The following is a 15,183-nucleotide window of genomic DNA, read 5'->3' on the forward strand; positions in this document are numbered from 1 at the left end:
AATAATTTTTTATAATTTCTTAAAATCTCTGCTCTATTAATGGTACTTTTCTTGTTTACAGTACTGTTATTATTCACTTTATTCTCATTTTAGAGCATCTTATGTGGGAGATGTAGTTTATAGCTTTTATTCTTCCATAGTGAGTTTGTTCTCAAAGTGTGTTTTTAAAATCACTCAAGTAGACTAATCAATCCATAAGATAGAAAAGACTATACTGACAGAGGGATAATTTGGCAGAAACACACAGTCTGAAATCCTCCAAGGACTGGGAGTACAAGTTGTCACCTGAAAAATATTTTAACAAATATGGAATTTGAGACTGAAAGATATTTTTATGTTTTCTTTGGATACTTAGTAGGTACCATAAACTTTTAAATTATTAATGATAATACCTTTATTGAGAAATTAGTAGATGCTCATTAGTACTTCCCTATGTATACTGAATGTGTTATTTCATTTAGTCCTCACAAAAACATTAAGATGCTGATACTCTGATTATTTCTATTTGTCAGATGACAAAAATGAAGCAAAAGAGACGTTCCTTACATAATTTGCCCAGAGCACATCATCTAGTTTAGTGTTCTCACTTTCCCACGGCAGCGGTATACCAGAAAAGCTAGTACTGTATCCATGGACACACTGGCAAAAAAGCTCTCCTGACTTCTCAGGAGGCTTCACACAACATCACCAAACCCTAAGATCATACACTATAGTCTGTCAAAATAAATCCCACTTTCCCCATCCTTCTTCCTTCGTTTTGCTGAATCTCAATCTCAGTTTTCTCCATGAAACACGTAACACTGTAGGTGGACAATGGTGACACGTTCACCATTCTTTCATAAATGGGAATTCTCTATGCATCCAACTTAAAGCCAATTTAAAGCCTGAATAGCACATGCAGTAGGTAATATCACTGCCTAGCGTTCTTTCTCTTCCATGAAATGAAGCAGACAGATTGTGACTAAGAGTTTCAAGTATTACAAAATAGAATGTTTTTGTTGTGAATTTCTTTGAAAAGGGGAGTTCCACCTAAGATTTTCTGAGGTTTGGTTTTAGTTTCACCTACGTAAGGTAAGACTTCCTGGTACCTGCATGCCACCCCTCTGATACCCAGCAATAACCTCTCATTATCACCACCATCACAAAACTGAATTATATCCATTTATTTTTATGCCTACCTTTCCCACTGAATTTATATTTTGAAAAAAAAATGATATTTATATTAAAACTCTGTTGCCTAGGACAACACTTAATATTCAGTAAATGTACAAGTTTGTTGATAGATTACATGTGTAAATTTATCTATTTTGGTAGATTCTTCATGTATTCATTTGCTTGTTTAACATTTACTAAGTAGCTATTACTTGAGAAAGCAAACTGCATGCTTGGAGGTAAAGATGAAATAGCTGGTTTAGAAAAGATGAATAAAACAAAAGAACTGTCCTCAGTGAACAAACTGTAGAAATAAACTAACCAAATGCAGAACACACAGTTATAAAGTACTCATTTAAATACATTTTTACATAAAACCTTCAGTTTTTAAGGCGGCATTACATTTGTAGAACCTTTAGGAAGTAGATGAATGTTTAAATACAATTTGCCTTTACATATAAAAATATCTTTTAAGTTCTCTGCATTCTTAGTCCTTTATAACAAATAAACATGTTTCTATTTATATGAGCAAAGCATAAATAGTTTGGGGAGTTGATTTTATACTTAATTGTACTATAAGGGTAAGTGAACTTCAATGGTCCATTAAGATTGATGACATTCATCAGTGTGTTGCTGGAATGAATAGAGATTTGTATTTTTCTTAATAATAAAAAATTACTTAATTTCCAATAGACATAACAAAAGATTATGAAGTAGGACATGCACACATATACAGACACATAATTTTTATAACCCTCCTTGTTTATTCTTCTTCATGTCTCAATATGTAACCACTAACTCCATTCTTTCAGTAACACAAAGGAATCTGGGATGTATAAAATTAAGGAAATCATACATAAAGCCCAAATATTTTATAAAATAGACTCAATAAACTCGATTATTATATTTTATTGTTAATTTAACTTAAGGTAATATCTATTTATTAATTCCTCCAATTTACATCTCAGTGATAGATCTGAGAAACATTTTTTTGTCAGAAGTAATGTTTTCTACTCTCTTCTCTCTAACTAGTTGAATCATCTTGGCAAATCACTGAAATTCTGAATTGTTAAGTTTCCTAAAATAAAAAGGAAATTGCTATTACTTTTTCATTTCCTCACCAATATACTTCAAAGCAATAAAGTACATTCAGAAGTATTATGAACATTTCCCACCATGTTAATTTTTATGTTAATTGTATTCCTGTTGAACAGTATCATGCAATCCAAAGGTTAAGGCCCTATTGAAAAGAGAGTTTAAAGGAGAGTTTGACTAAAGTTTGATCAAGGAAAGTGTCTTTGTCAAGGGGTGTTCTACTTTGGGGGAAGGAAGACAAGTTTTTACAGAGGCTTAGCCGCAAAAGTCCAGCTGGTTTCATGAATAGTTGGGCAAAAACATTTCTCAGAAAAAGAGGGAATCTTTCTTGGTATTTAGCAGCTATGGGCTATCTGTGTTTAGCAAGAGGGCTGGAAAGGAAGAGTCGAGGTTAAGTTCATAGAAAGCTCATAATGGAAAATGTTTTCACAGCATCTCATGTGGAACTTCCATTAATATAATAAAGTAAATAAAAAAATATATAGTGAAGTAAATAATCAGATTTTTCTTGGTAAACTCTAACGTGTTTATAAATTATTAGAAGATTAAGTGGTAACTACAAGGTTTGTAAAATAAAAGAGGTTGCATCTTGAATATGGATAGAGGATGAGCTTTATGGGGACAGTTATGTATGGGGAAGATTTGCACACACTCACACAAACAAGGGAATTCATGATGACTTATCCATCCTTGTGGAGGGACAAGTAGGAAAGTTGGGTGAAGTTGGACATTTGAAGAAAGAAATGAGAATCTAATCATTCAAAATAAATATCCTATAATCATTTCATTTTTTTAAATGTTAGTTTCAAAGTACATAATGCTATGCATTCACATTGTTCATGAAAGAGTTTTAAATCGTTTAAAGCTTTATTTTTTTTATAGTTTAAAGCTTTAAATAGTTTTTCTTATTATGTCAAGTTGGCTATATCTATATACACTACTCAAGCTTTAAATCGTGTAATGTTGTACAATTGAATGTATATTTAAAACCAACCAGGCTTTAAAAATATTCAATCTTCCCTTTGTGTATCATAAGGGGCACTTAGGTAAGCACTATAGCAATTACTGATGGATAGAAAAAAAATCATCAAATTATATTTTTTCACTCATAAAGGTAAATGATTTAGATATCTGTCATTTAAAATCAATGTTCGGTACTCCAAAAACTAAAGAGGAAACTCTTTTGCATTTAAATGGCAAAGCAGTGACTCTCTTGCATGACAACGATGCAGTAGAAAAGGTCATTCTAAATAGATTTGATATTAAAAGTAAATATACTCAAATATAGTAGTTGACTAGAAAATAGGTCTTTAAAATTAAAAGTGCCATGCAAACAACAAAATTCAGGATACCAAACTTTTCAGGGGGGCCAGGAGTTATACTTTGATAGTGTTTTATTTCAAAAATTATCTAATATTTACAATCAGCAATGGTTCAGAGAGGTGATTCCAACAAATCATTTATATATTCTAAGTAGGAGATTCAGCTCCTCAATCACTGACCTCCGGGCAATCTGACTGCACATACAGTTTTCTATCCTCTAGAACCACTTACTGTGTCATTTAATTTTGGTTTTGGTCTTTTAAATATTTATATGCCAGTCTCCTATTGATAAATGGTTAAATTAATTAAAGCCAATGAGAAATTATTTCAAGTTGATAATTTGAATACACTACTATTTATCTTTTTGGAAGCTGTTTCATTTAAATAATAATGAACAAAGAAAAAATATATATATTTTATAGATATACAAAAGTACAAACTCAGTAGTTACACAAGTGAACGTAAAAAGCATATTTGTTTCTTATGATTTAGGATTTAGAAATAAGGAACAGAAAGCAAACGGGTGCTAAAGAAAACCACACAGATAAGATGAAAAGACAGACGGTGGATACGTTTCACCCCTACTGCGGATCCCTGTCTACATACCGCTCTATCAACTGAATGAGCTAATGTATTTATGGTTCTTAACACTGCTTCTTCTCATACGAGGCTCCCAGTAAATCTCCCTCTAGACACGATTTTCCCTTTGGCAGGATATAAAACAAAAGGTAATGCACACTTAAATAAATTAAATGCAATATGGGATGGCAAATAAATGGACTTGAAAAATGGCTTAAATAATTTAGATTAATATACATACCTGCTGTTTTCTCAGATGCATTTTTTATACAGCAGTTTTAGGTACTGCAGATAGAAGATTTGAACATAGCTAGGGGCACCTATTTAATGATTTCTGTTCAGTCCAGGGCTACTCTAAAAGAAATACGGTTCAGGAAATAGGAAATATCTGATAAAAAGACAGCTTAAAAAGGAAGCATGTGTTTTCAGTGCTTGAAAATCAAATTCCCTGAAATTCCAGTCTTGCATAGTTTTTAAGTGATATCATACATATGCTTGCCAAAAATTAGTCCAAAATATAAAATGTGTTCTAGTATCTTCTTCACTTGCAAATTTATCTGAAATGAGTCTTCTTTAGATCCTTAGGCAAAGGACATCCATTTAAATGTGGCATTATATTGTATATTTTTTTAAAGATTTTTTTATTTATCTTAGAGAGAGAGAGAGAGCAGGGGAAGGGGCAGAAGGAGATAATATCCAAGCAGACTCCCACTGAGTGCAGAGCCGGATGTGGGGTTTGATTGCATGACCCTGAGATCATGACCTGAGTGGAAAGCAAGAGTCAGATGCTTAACTGACTAAGCCACCCAGGCACCCCTATTGTATACTTAACTTTATATATTAACTTTCTCCACTTAAAAAAAAAAAAAAACTACTTTAATGGTTTATTTTCAGACTAAATAAAATATATAACAATAGTACTAATATCTGTAATTAATTAAATGCTTATTGAACGTATGCCAGCCACCCCAAGTTATTGATTTTTTTTCATATTAATTTCATGTATACCATAGCAATCAGAACTATCATCATTAACATTCCACCAATGGGAAAACTAACATATATGGAGGTGAAGTACATTGTTCTAGGTTACACAGTAAGAGGTATCCAAATTAAGATTTGAGTAGGACTATTTGAACTCATTGCTCTTACACTTTCCACAGATGTTTTTCAGCTAACATGTCAGATGTTAAATCATATATGCTGGACATAAATTTGATATTTAGACAAATTCACTCTCCTGGGCTTCCAGGCATCATCTGGGACTCTGAGTTGCAATCCTCTTGATACATCATGCCAATTCTCTATTGGGAAATGTCAGAAGATAAAATGATAGGACACCTTTTACACTCCAGCCAGCCTGTCATTTAATCTGCCCACACATACCACATGAGGCTTTGTTTACTTTAAAAATGTCTTTATTGAAAACTCGGGATAATTTCAGACGGGAAAGATAATTTTTTCACTAATTTGTACTTTTCCATGTGTCCCAGGAGGAGTAGGTACTGAAACACCTGACACTCAAGGTATTTGTTTTGTTTCATTTTTTATATGGTTTCTATGTACTTGAAGTTTAAGAAACAAAGTCCTGAATGATGATATGTGACTATTTAACAGTCCAGTTCAGTGACGGTAATGGGAACTTTGCCTTTCTATACCTAGAATTGTGAGTAAAAATAGGTATGCCCTAAAATCTCCCATCAGGTGCCCTAGGGTAAGTACAAATAAGAGAAAGGGGGGAACTTCCCAAAACTAGGTGGCTTCTGTGATGCATTTCTGGGGAACTCTGAACACCGCAATTCAGCAGCAGAGAGTAGATTTGCTTTTTTGAAAGCTTTTCAGCAGCAGTGGTGCCCAGGACTCAAGAGTTGTATGAGAAGACTTTGAATAATGTAAACAATTTTAATTAAAATGTGTTTAAATATATAAAACCATAAATATGAATATACATAGCTTTATACATTTATATAATGAAACATATTTATAAATGTAAAACAAGGAAAACCATAAAGTCAATGACATTCAAATTTGCAATAACGTAACAATATTATCTTACTCACTTCAACATGTCTGTTGGCACCCTGTATCATGTGTCATTGAAGTCTTCCAACTTTTCTCTTTATTTGAATTACTATGAACTCTTTGTATGCCTCAGGGGCTATCAATTAGCAAGGATTTTCTTTATGAGTCTACTTCTGTACTTTCTCATCAGTCCATACCCATTTACATTGTGCTACTATAATGCTCTAAAAAATATATAAATTCAGGCTCTGAAGTAGCATGTATGTACTTACAAGGTTTCTTCTGGATGATCCAGAATGTACTTATATATGTTTAAATTATAATAAAAATGAAAACCTAAAATGAAACTATTCTCATAGGAAACTTCTAAAATCCCTGTTTGGAGAACAATGATAGAGAACACATTCCCCTGTTGAAATTCTTCTTCATAACAGAGAATTAGCTTCTTAACTTTTTAAAAATTTGGACATATATTTTCTGTAAATTTTATAATGCAAACAGGGTACTCTGGCAAACAGAGTATTTTCAGACACCAAATATTAAGTAACCTTTCAGTAGAAAATAATTATTAATTTCAAAACAATTCTCATATATGTATTCTCCAAAGTATTTGGTGTTAACTCTATCATAATGCCTTCTATACTTTGTTACTATTATCTCTTGGCTTAGTCATATCTCTAATACCAAAATGTGTATTCTTCAAGGGCAGACACCATCAGTGTGAAATAATACCTAGCTTAATATCTGGCACAAAGCTGACACTAATTAAATATTTGTTGAATAGTTAGTAGATAAGCTATTTGAAACAATACACATCAAAATCCTAATTGTAGAAGGGCTTAACATAAATTTTCTCTTCTTTTTAAATAAACATCTGATTTTAAATCTGTCTGCATTATAATCTCCTTTGCTCTGTAGTTGGTAAATTCCAACATAATAAATCCTCAGTTACCTATTCCATCTCTTAGTGGGTTTATTTTTTTTTTTAAAGATTTTTATTTATTCATTTGAGAGAGAGAGAGAGAGCACAAGCAGGGGGAAGGACAGAGGGAGAGGGAGAAGCAGACTCGCCACTGAGCAGGACCCTGGGATCATGACCTGAGCCGAAGGTAGCTGCTTAACCAACTGAGCCATGCAGGCATCCCTCTTAGTGGGTTTAAAGAAATTAATATATAATAGTGGAAGGTTACTACTGCCATATGTTTCCCTTTGAGCATTCTAGGCACTTCTTATTTTTCTCCATTAGCAGTGCCGGGAAAGGCACCAATAAGTATTGAGCACAATTATTTAAACCTATCTGAAAGAGCACAAGTAGGACCCTCCCAAATGTTGTCTTTTTTTTTTTTTAAGATTTTATTTATTTATTTATTTAGAGTGCAAGTGGGGGGAGGGGCAGAGAGAGAGCGAGAGAGAGAGAGAAAATCTCAAGCAGACTCCAAGCTGAGCATGAGCCGGACACAGAGCTCGATCCCATGACCCTGAGATCCTGACCCGAACCAAAATCAAGAGTCGGACACTTAACCAATTGAGCCACCCAGGTGCCCCCCCAAATGTTGTCTCTTTAATGTCAATGTATTTTCTGCCCTCAGACATTTTATCCTTTATGAGTGTTCCCTGTAATGCCTATGAGGTATAAGAAATTTACCTAATTATTTTTTTCTTAAATATTAAACTTGAGAAAACATTTAAAACATCTAATTCTTTGTTAGGTCCCTAAAATGCCTCCTTAAGCACTTTAGATGAGCTGCCTTATGTTAAATAACTTAAAAATGTCTCTGGGGGTTCCAGAGTTCTCAAATAGTATATTAACCCATTCTTTAAAGGAGGGATTGGACAGAGGAGAGATGCTCTACATTTACATGGATTCCTTTAATATTACTTAATAAAGGCTTGCAGTTTTGTTTATGTAGTTAAAACGTATATATGCACACACACACACACAGACACCTTCCTATGAAATACAGCTTTAAATTATATCTTATTTCTTTGATACTTTAAAATACAATCCATCTAAAGATTAAAAGTAATTTAAGAGCTGTGATAGTTGTGATAGTTTTCTGTATTGTGATAGTTTTCTGAAACTTGTGATAGTTTTCTGTATTCACCTCAGAAAAGAAACATTTACACCCCCTCTTTGTTTAAGAAAAATGGTCTCACAGAGATAAGTGGCATCTCCCATGTTAGCAGTTTATTAAAGTTCAAATGAAAAGAAGGATTTCCATTTTCAAGGAAAGCAAGAAAAATATGAAAGAAATGCATAGTACTCTAGCACTTAGACTAAGTTTGTAGGGAATTAAACATGAGAAATTCTGGTTTTAAATGTTGGTTAGCACACATTTAACTACTCACATATACTAATCTACATATAATTTGCAAGGTAACAACTTAATAAAAGGGTTAATATCTGAGAAAATACCTTTCTATTAATTGAGCCCCAAATTGTCTTGTGTAATTATTATGGCATTTTTCCAACAGTTCATACCAACACAAAAATTGAGTCATATGTTATCCAGAAATGTAAAATGATCCATTCAAGTTTCTTAAACTATGAAGTCCCGGAAATAAGTGAAATCTATGAACAGTCTGTATGTTGATAGTCTAGGGCTGCTCTACTGTAGTATCATGAATGGATGGCTTAATACAACAAAGATTTCTTGTCTCACAATTATAGAGCCTACACATCCAAAATCAAAATGTCTGCAAGATGGGTTCATTCTGCAAGTTCTAGGGGACAATCTATTTCATGCCTGTCTCCTAGCTTCTGGGAACAGCTAGCAGTCCGTAGTACTCCCTGACCTGTTGTATATGCAATTTCTGATGGCAGCTTCCTCTGTTTACAGATGCTTTGCTGTAATCTCTGCCTCAGTCTTTACTTGACATTCTCCATGCACATTGCTATCTCCAGATTTCCCTCTTAGAGTGATGCCAGTCATACTGGATTAGGGCTGACCCTAATAACTTCATTTTAACTTGATAGCATTTGCAAAGGTTTCCTAAATAAGATAACCTTCATAGGTACTAAGGGTTAGAGGCATAAAACATCTGTTTTGGGAGGAGTACATTAAAATTATAATATGTTCAAAAATAGCATGTGTTCAATGTTAATTCTTCTCAGTTTACCAATTTAGCTTCCTCTTTCCAAGCAAAGGCAAGAAAATATCACCCTTTCTAAGCTACTACCCTACATTGGAGAATTTTCACAGGGTTCTAGATATGTAGAAAAAAATCCCCTTTATTTTGCAATAATGATATATACTACTATACATAGTAAATACAGCAAAAACAAAAGAAGGCATTTTAGTTACTAGGTTTCTACTTTTTTATTCTCTCTCTCTCTCTTTTTAACTTTATTACCACACGTTACAGAGCACTCTGGAAGAACAGACCTCAAAAGTAATTTTTAATGGAGACAAATAAATTTTTAAAGATTTTATTTATTTGACAGGGAGAGACACAGCGAGAGAGGGAACACAAGCAGGGGGAGTGGGAGAGGGAGAAGCAGACTTCCAGTGGAGCAGGGAGCCCGATGTGGGGCTCGATCCCAGGACCCTGAGATCATGACTTGAGCCAAAGGCAGACGCTTAAGGACTGAGCCACCCAGCTGCCCCGAGACAAATAATTTTTAAATACATTTTAGATTTACCTAATTTTTTCTCACTCTATGAAATTTGTTCATATATATGTGTGTGTATATATACATGTACATATAAATATATAAATATATAAAATTTGGTAAAAATCACTCATTTTTCCCATTATTTGCTGATTTAGATTAACTGTAGTGTCATTGATTTGATTATGTGAAAACTGATTATTATGGATTTTTTAAATGACATTTTAAAAAAAAATATTTAAATCATTTGATCAATTTTGGCCTGATCTATATCTGGAAGTATTAAGAACTAAATTAACTTAATCTCTATATTCAGATTATGGTTCCATCTATTTTAAATTACCTAAATTTTCCTACTATAGGTATTTATCTTTTTACATTTTTCTTTTTAGCCTTAAATCAGGTAAATTATATAGAATTAAATTATTTATCAAATACTATGATATGAAAACACAAATTTATATGGTAATGATAACATAAAAGAACATGGAGGGAACACAGCAATTTGAAAGAAAGTTTCCAGATTTCATTAATTAATCTGAACAAGATTATTTTAAAGATGATAAGTATAATATACAGCACAACTATTTCAAAATAATTTTATATATATATATAAATATATACTATATTACAATTAAAGTGTTACGTTAGAGGGGCGCCTTGGTGGCTCAGTCGTTAAGCATCTGCCTTCGGCTCAGGTCATGATCCCAGAGTCCTGGGATCGAGCCCTGCATCGGGCTCCCTGCTCCACAGGAAACCTGCTTCTCCCTCTCCCACTCCCCCTGCTTGTGTTCCCTCTCTCGCTGTGTCTCTCTGTCAAATAAATAAATAAAATCTTTAAAAAAAAATAAAGTGTTACATTAGGAAATGTCTATGTAACACAAAAAGAACAATAATGAAACAGAAATAGAAAGCCATAAGACATATAATAAATAGCAGCAAAATTACCAATATAATTCCTATCTTACCATTAATTACATTATATGTAAATAGATTAAAACTCTAAAAGCAGAGATTAGCAGAATATATATATATAGATATAGATATACCGTGCAAACAGCAAGGAAAAGAGAATTGTAGTGGCTATAGTAATATCAGGGGGGAAATGACTTAAAGAACAATTGTTACTAGAGCAAAGAGGAGCTTTTCATAATGCCAAACAGATCTAAAAACCAATAAAATATAATAATTAATTAATATGCACCTACCAATAAAGTTCCAAAATACATGAAGCACAAAACAGACAGAATTGAAGGGAGAAATAGACACTTCAAAAATAAGAGTTGAGAGTAGTATGTGTTAATAAAACCATAAAACTACTAAAAAAAAAAAAGAAGTTGAGAAAAAAGAGTTGAGGACTTCAATATCCCACATCTAATAATGACTAGACAACTAGGCATAAGTTAAATAAGAAAACAGAAGACTTGAACAACACTGTAAATCCACTAGACCTAACAGACATCTGTAGGACATGCCACCCAATAAGAGCAGAATATATACTCTTCTCCAGCACGCATGGAACATTTTCCAGAACAGACACTATGCTAGGCCATAAAATAAGCTTCACTAAACTTAAATAATTTAAATTATATAAAGTATCCTTTGCAACCACAGTGGAATTAAATTTGAAATCAAGAACCAGGGGAAAGGGCACCTGGGTGGCACAGTTGCTTGAGCCACCAACTCTTGATTTCAGCTCAGGTTGTGATCTCAGGGTTGTGAGATCAAGCCCTGAGTTAGGTTCTGTGCTCAGGGGCAGAGTCCGCGTGAGATTTTCTCTCCCTCTGCCTCTCCCACTCATGCTCTCTCTCTCTCTCTAAGTAAATAAATCTTAAAAAAAAAAAAAAAGAACCAGGGGAAAATTCTGAAACTCACAAATATGTGGAAATAAACAACTAACCCTAAATAACACAACATAAATAAAAGAATAAAAGAAGGATCAAAGGATAAATCAGAATATACTTTGAGATGAATGAAAATGAAAACACAACATACCAAAAGCTGCAGAATACAAGTAAAGCAAAGTTTAAAGGGACATTTATAGTTAAAAGGCCTGAATCATAAAAAAGAAAAATCTCAAAGCAATAACTTAACCTTCTACATTATTCTAGAAACAAACAAAAGAACCAAACACTAAATTCAAGTAGCTAAATGAAAAAAATAAAAATAGTAATAAAATGGAAATATATTAAATGGAGACTACGAAAACAATAGAGAAAATCAATAATCAAAAGCTGATTATTTGAAAAGGTCAAAGAAAATGGAGAAACTTTAGTTAGATTGTCCAACTAAAAGAAAAGAGAAAATTCAAATTACTACAATCAGGAACAGAAGAGGAAATGTCACTACCAACCTTACGAAAGAAAAAGGATTATAAGGGAATACTATGAATAACTATATACCAACAAATTAGACAACTAAGATTAATGGACAAAACCTAGAAATACACCAAAACTAATTCTAGAAAGAAAAAGATAATCCAAATATACTTTTAATAAATTAAGAGACTGGATTTGTAATTTTAAAACTTTTCACAAGAAAAAGCCCAAGTACAGATTAGTTCACCGATAAATTCTACCAAACATTTAAAGAATAAATGCCAATCCTTTCAAAACTCTTCCATAAATAAAAGAAAAAGGATCACTTACACACAAATGTTTTTAGCAGTATTACCCGTAACCACCCAAATGTGGAGAGAACCCAAATGTCCATCAACTAATGAGTAGATAAACAACATGTGGTGTATCAACACAATGAAATATTATTTGGCAGTAATGATCGATATTGATGAAACACTGTAGCCTTGTGCTAAACAGAAAAAAAAAAAAAGTCACCCCCCCCACACACACAAAAAGACCACATACAGTATGAATCCATTTATATGAAATTTCCAGAATAGATAAATCTATAGAGGTAGACCTTAATTTACTAGATGCTTAGTGCTTTGTGTGGAGATAGGCAGGAGGGAATTGAGTAACTGCTTAACAGGTACAGACAATGCTTCTTTTTGGGGTCATGAAAATGTTCTAAAATTATACTGCAGTGATGGTTATACAAATGTATGAATTTTCTAAAGAAATTGAATTGCACACTTTAAATAGGTAAATGTTTTGATGTGAATTAGATATCAATATAGATGTTTTAAAAGAAAGCAAAGCAATCCCTTTTCATAGACAACATGATTTTGAAAATAGGAAGTCTCAAATCTACAAATCATATTAGAACTAAGAAGTATATTTAGAGGGGCTGTAAGACATATTTTAATGTGCAATATTTATTTATGTTTTTATTTCCTAACAATAATCATTTGAAAAATAAAATTCAAAAATAGTATTTTTAAAAGGATAAAAATTAAATACTGAGTATGATAATTATGAGAGAAATTAAAGAAGACATAAGAAATTGAGAAATATAACATGTTCATGGAAAGAATGACAGTATTGTTGACACATCCATTTTCTCAAATGGATCTATAGATTTAAAAAGTTCTCAGTCAAAATCTGATGGGATTTCTTGAAGAGATTGTGAGACTCAATCTCATATTTGTATGGAAACACAAAAAAGCAAGAATATGAATATAATACAAGAGTAGTCACTCCCCCAAAAAAACTTTTAAAAAAGAATAATAAGGATGGAAGACTTGATTTCATTATGCACTCAAAAGACACAGTGATTAGATTATCAGGAAATGAAAGACAATTCCTGAGATACTTTACAATGAGATAAGCTTTACTATGGACCCCACTTATTGCCTTCAGAGAGATTCCAGGCTGCAGCACAGGAAAGGGTAAGATAAGCCCAGGGGAGAAGAGGTTACTCAATGAGTTGGAGAGAGACAGCTGAGGTCCTTGGGAGACCAAGTTGACTAGTGTTCACAAGACATAATACCAGAGAGAAAAGAGTCTACAGAGAGAGAACTCAAATGCAAATATGTGAGGAAATCACCCAAGATCTGGGAAAGAAGTATTTGAAAGAAATGGAGGTAGGTCTGCAACATTCACATAGGGCTGGCAAGAACACCTGTTTCCATCAGACAGTCTGTAAATTATCGTTAGTAATGCGGCATAAGGTCAAGAACATGGAAACATGTCCATTAATAGGTAAGAATGAGCACTGTTACAGACACACCAAGGTAATCTTGAGAGAAGACCTGAAAAGATCAAATTGTTTCCAAGTAACTTCCCGGAAATGGCCAGCAATCCCTGTACCGAAGGAAGAAAGATTACTCCCAAACTTTGGTGTGAAAGAGAGGAGAAGCAAGGGGGTCGACACTTTGCCCTTCTTTGTTCCTGCTTTTATTGGTCTTTCAGGATAATCACAAATCCTTATCACTGTTTCTCAAGTATGTGTGATGTGTGACAAAGGGTTTTACTGGAACTAGGAGGATCTGTTTACGAGAAAGATACGATATGCTAATCTGTGTGTTCTACGAGTTCTGCTAAACATAGCCTAAGGGACAATGCATATGTCTCTTAGATCACAGGGTGGCTGTTTGGGCTAAGAAAGCTTCCAGGAAGGCAACTCCCCTCGGCATTCCAAAGGCCTATGCCCTTCTCCGAAAACTCCCCTCACCCCCAGCGGCTTCTGTTGTTACATTTTAGCAAGCTAAGTATTATGGATGATTTCATGCTCTACATTAACCCCAACAGTAACTGTATTCTAAAACTGAGCCCAAGGATATTTATAGAAATATAAAAATATCCAGCAACCAAAAAATTTAAAATCCACAGGATTACATTCATGCAAAGAAGTAGGAAAATATGACCATGATGAGGAGTTAATTCAATCAAAACAAACCTCAAAATAAAACAGAATTTAGAATTAGGAGACAAGGTCCTTAAAACAGTCCATATAACTGTATTCTATATGTTAAAAAAATTAGATACACAAAGAATCTTAAAAGATCTAGTTAACTGGTATTGATTAAACTATGAGATTGTTAAACCTTACCTGAGATAAAGAGTACATCAATGAAATTAATGGCAGATTAGACACTGAAGAAAAAAGAATTAATATACTTGAAAACAGAGCAATATAAACTATTCAAAATGAAATATAGACAAAATAATTCAATCAATCAATCATTAGTGAACTGTGGGACAACTTCAAGTATCCTAAAACACCTGTGATTGGGTCCCCAAATAAGATGAAAGAGGATGGAAAATAAAAGATATCTGTAGATATAATGGCTGAAAATTGTACATAATTTGGCAAAAATTATAGCCTCCAGATATAATAGAGCATTTGTTAAATTACAAAAAATATCAAAACATGACTCCAAAAATGATCTTTATTATGAAGTCACAAATAATTCAAAAGTAAAAGGTAAAAAGTATATAGATACACATATAAACATTATATATGTGTGTGTATATATGTATAATATATATGTGTATATC

The 15,183-nt window shown here is 33.0% G+C and overlaps 1 long non-coding RNA gene across 24 annotated transcripts in view; it reads right to left on the reverse strand.

Annotated features, from left to right (window-relative positions):
* LOC102742234 (uncharacterized) overlaps positions 1-15,183 on the reverse strand; it is a 676,629-nt gene that overhangs the window by 195,888 nt on the left and 465,558 nt on the right. For 9 of the 24 annotated variants that reach the window (XR_014147857.1, XR_014147851.1, XR_014147855.1 and 6 more), the window contains exon 1: positions 4,391-4,523. The exons of 13 other annotated variants lie outside the window; for them this stretch is intronic. This is a non-coding gene — a long non-coding RNA (uncharacterized LOC102742234). Of the gene's footprint in view, positions 1-4,176; positions 4,275-4,390; positions 4,524-15,183 lie in introns of those variants that run through there. 2 more of the 24 variants (XR_014147835.1, XR_014147833.1) reach the window with 2 other exon arrangements.

The sequence above is a fragment of the Leptonychotes weddellii genome, chromosome 8 (genome assembly GCF_054177405.1).
Source record: "Leptonychotes weddellii isolate Sample4059 chromosome 8, ASM5417740v2, whole genome shotgun sequence".
NCBI classification, from domain to species: domain Eukaryota; kingdom Metazoa; phylum Chordata; class Mammalia; order Carnivora; family Phocidae; genus Leptonychotes; species Leptonychotes weddellii.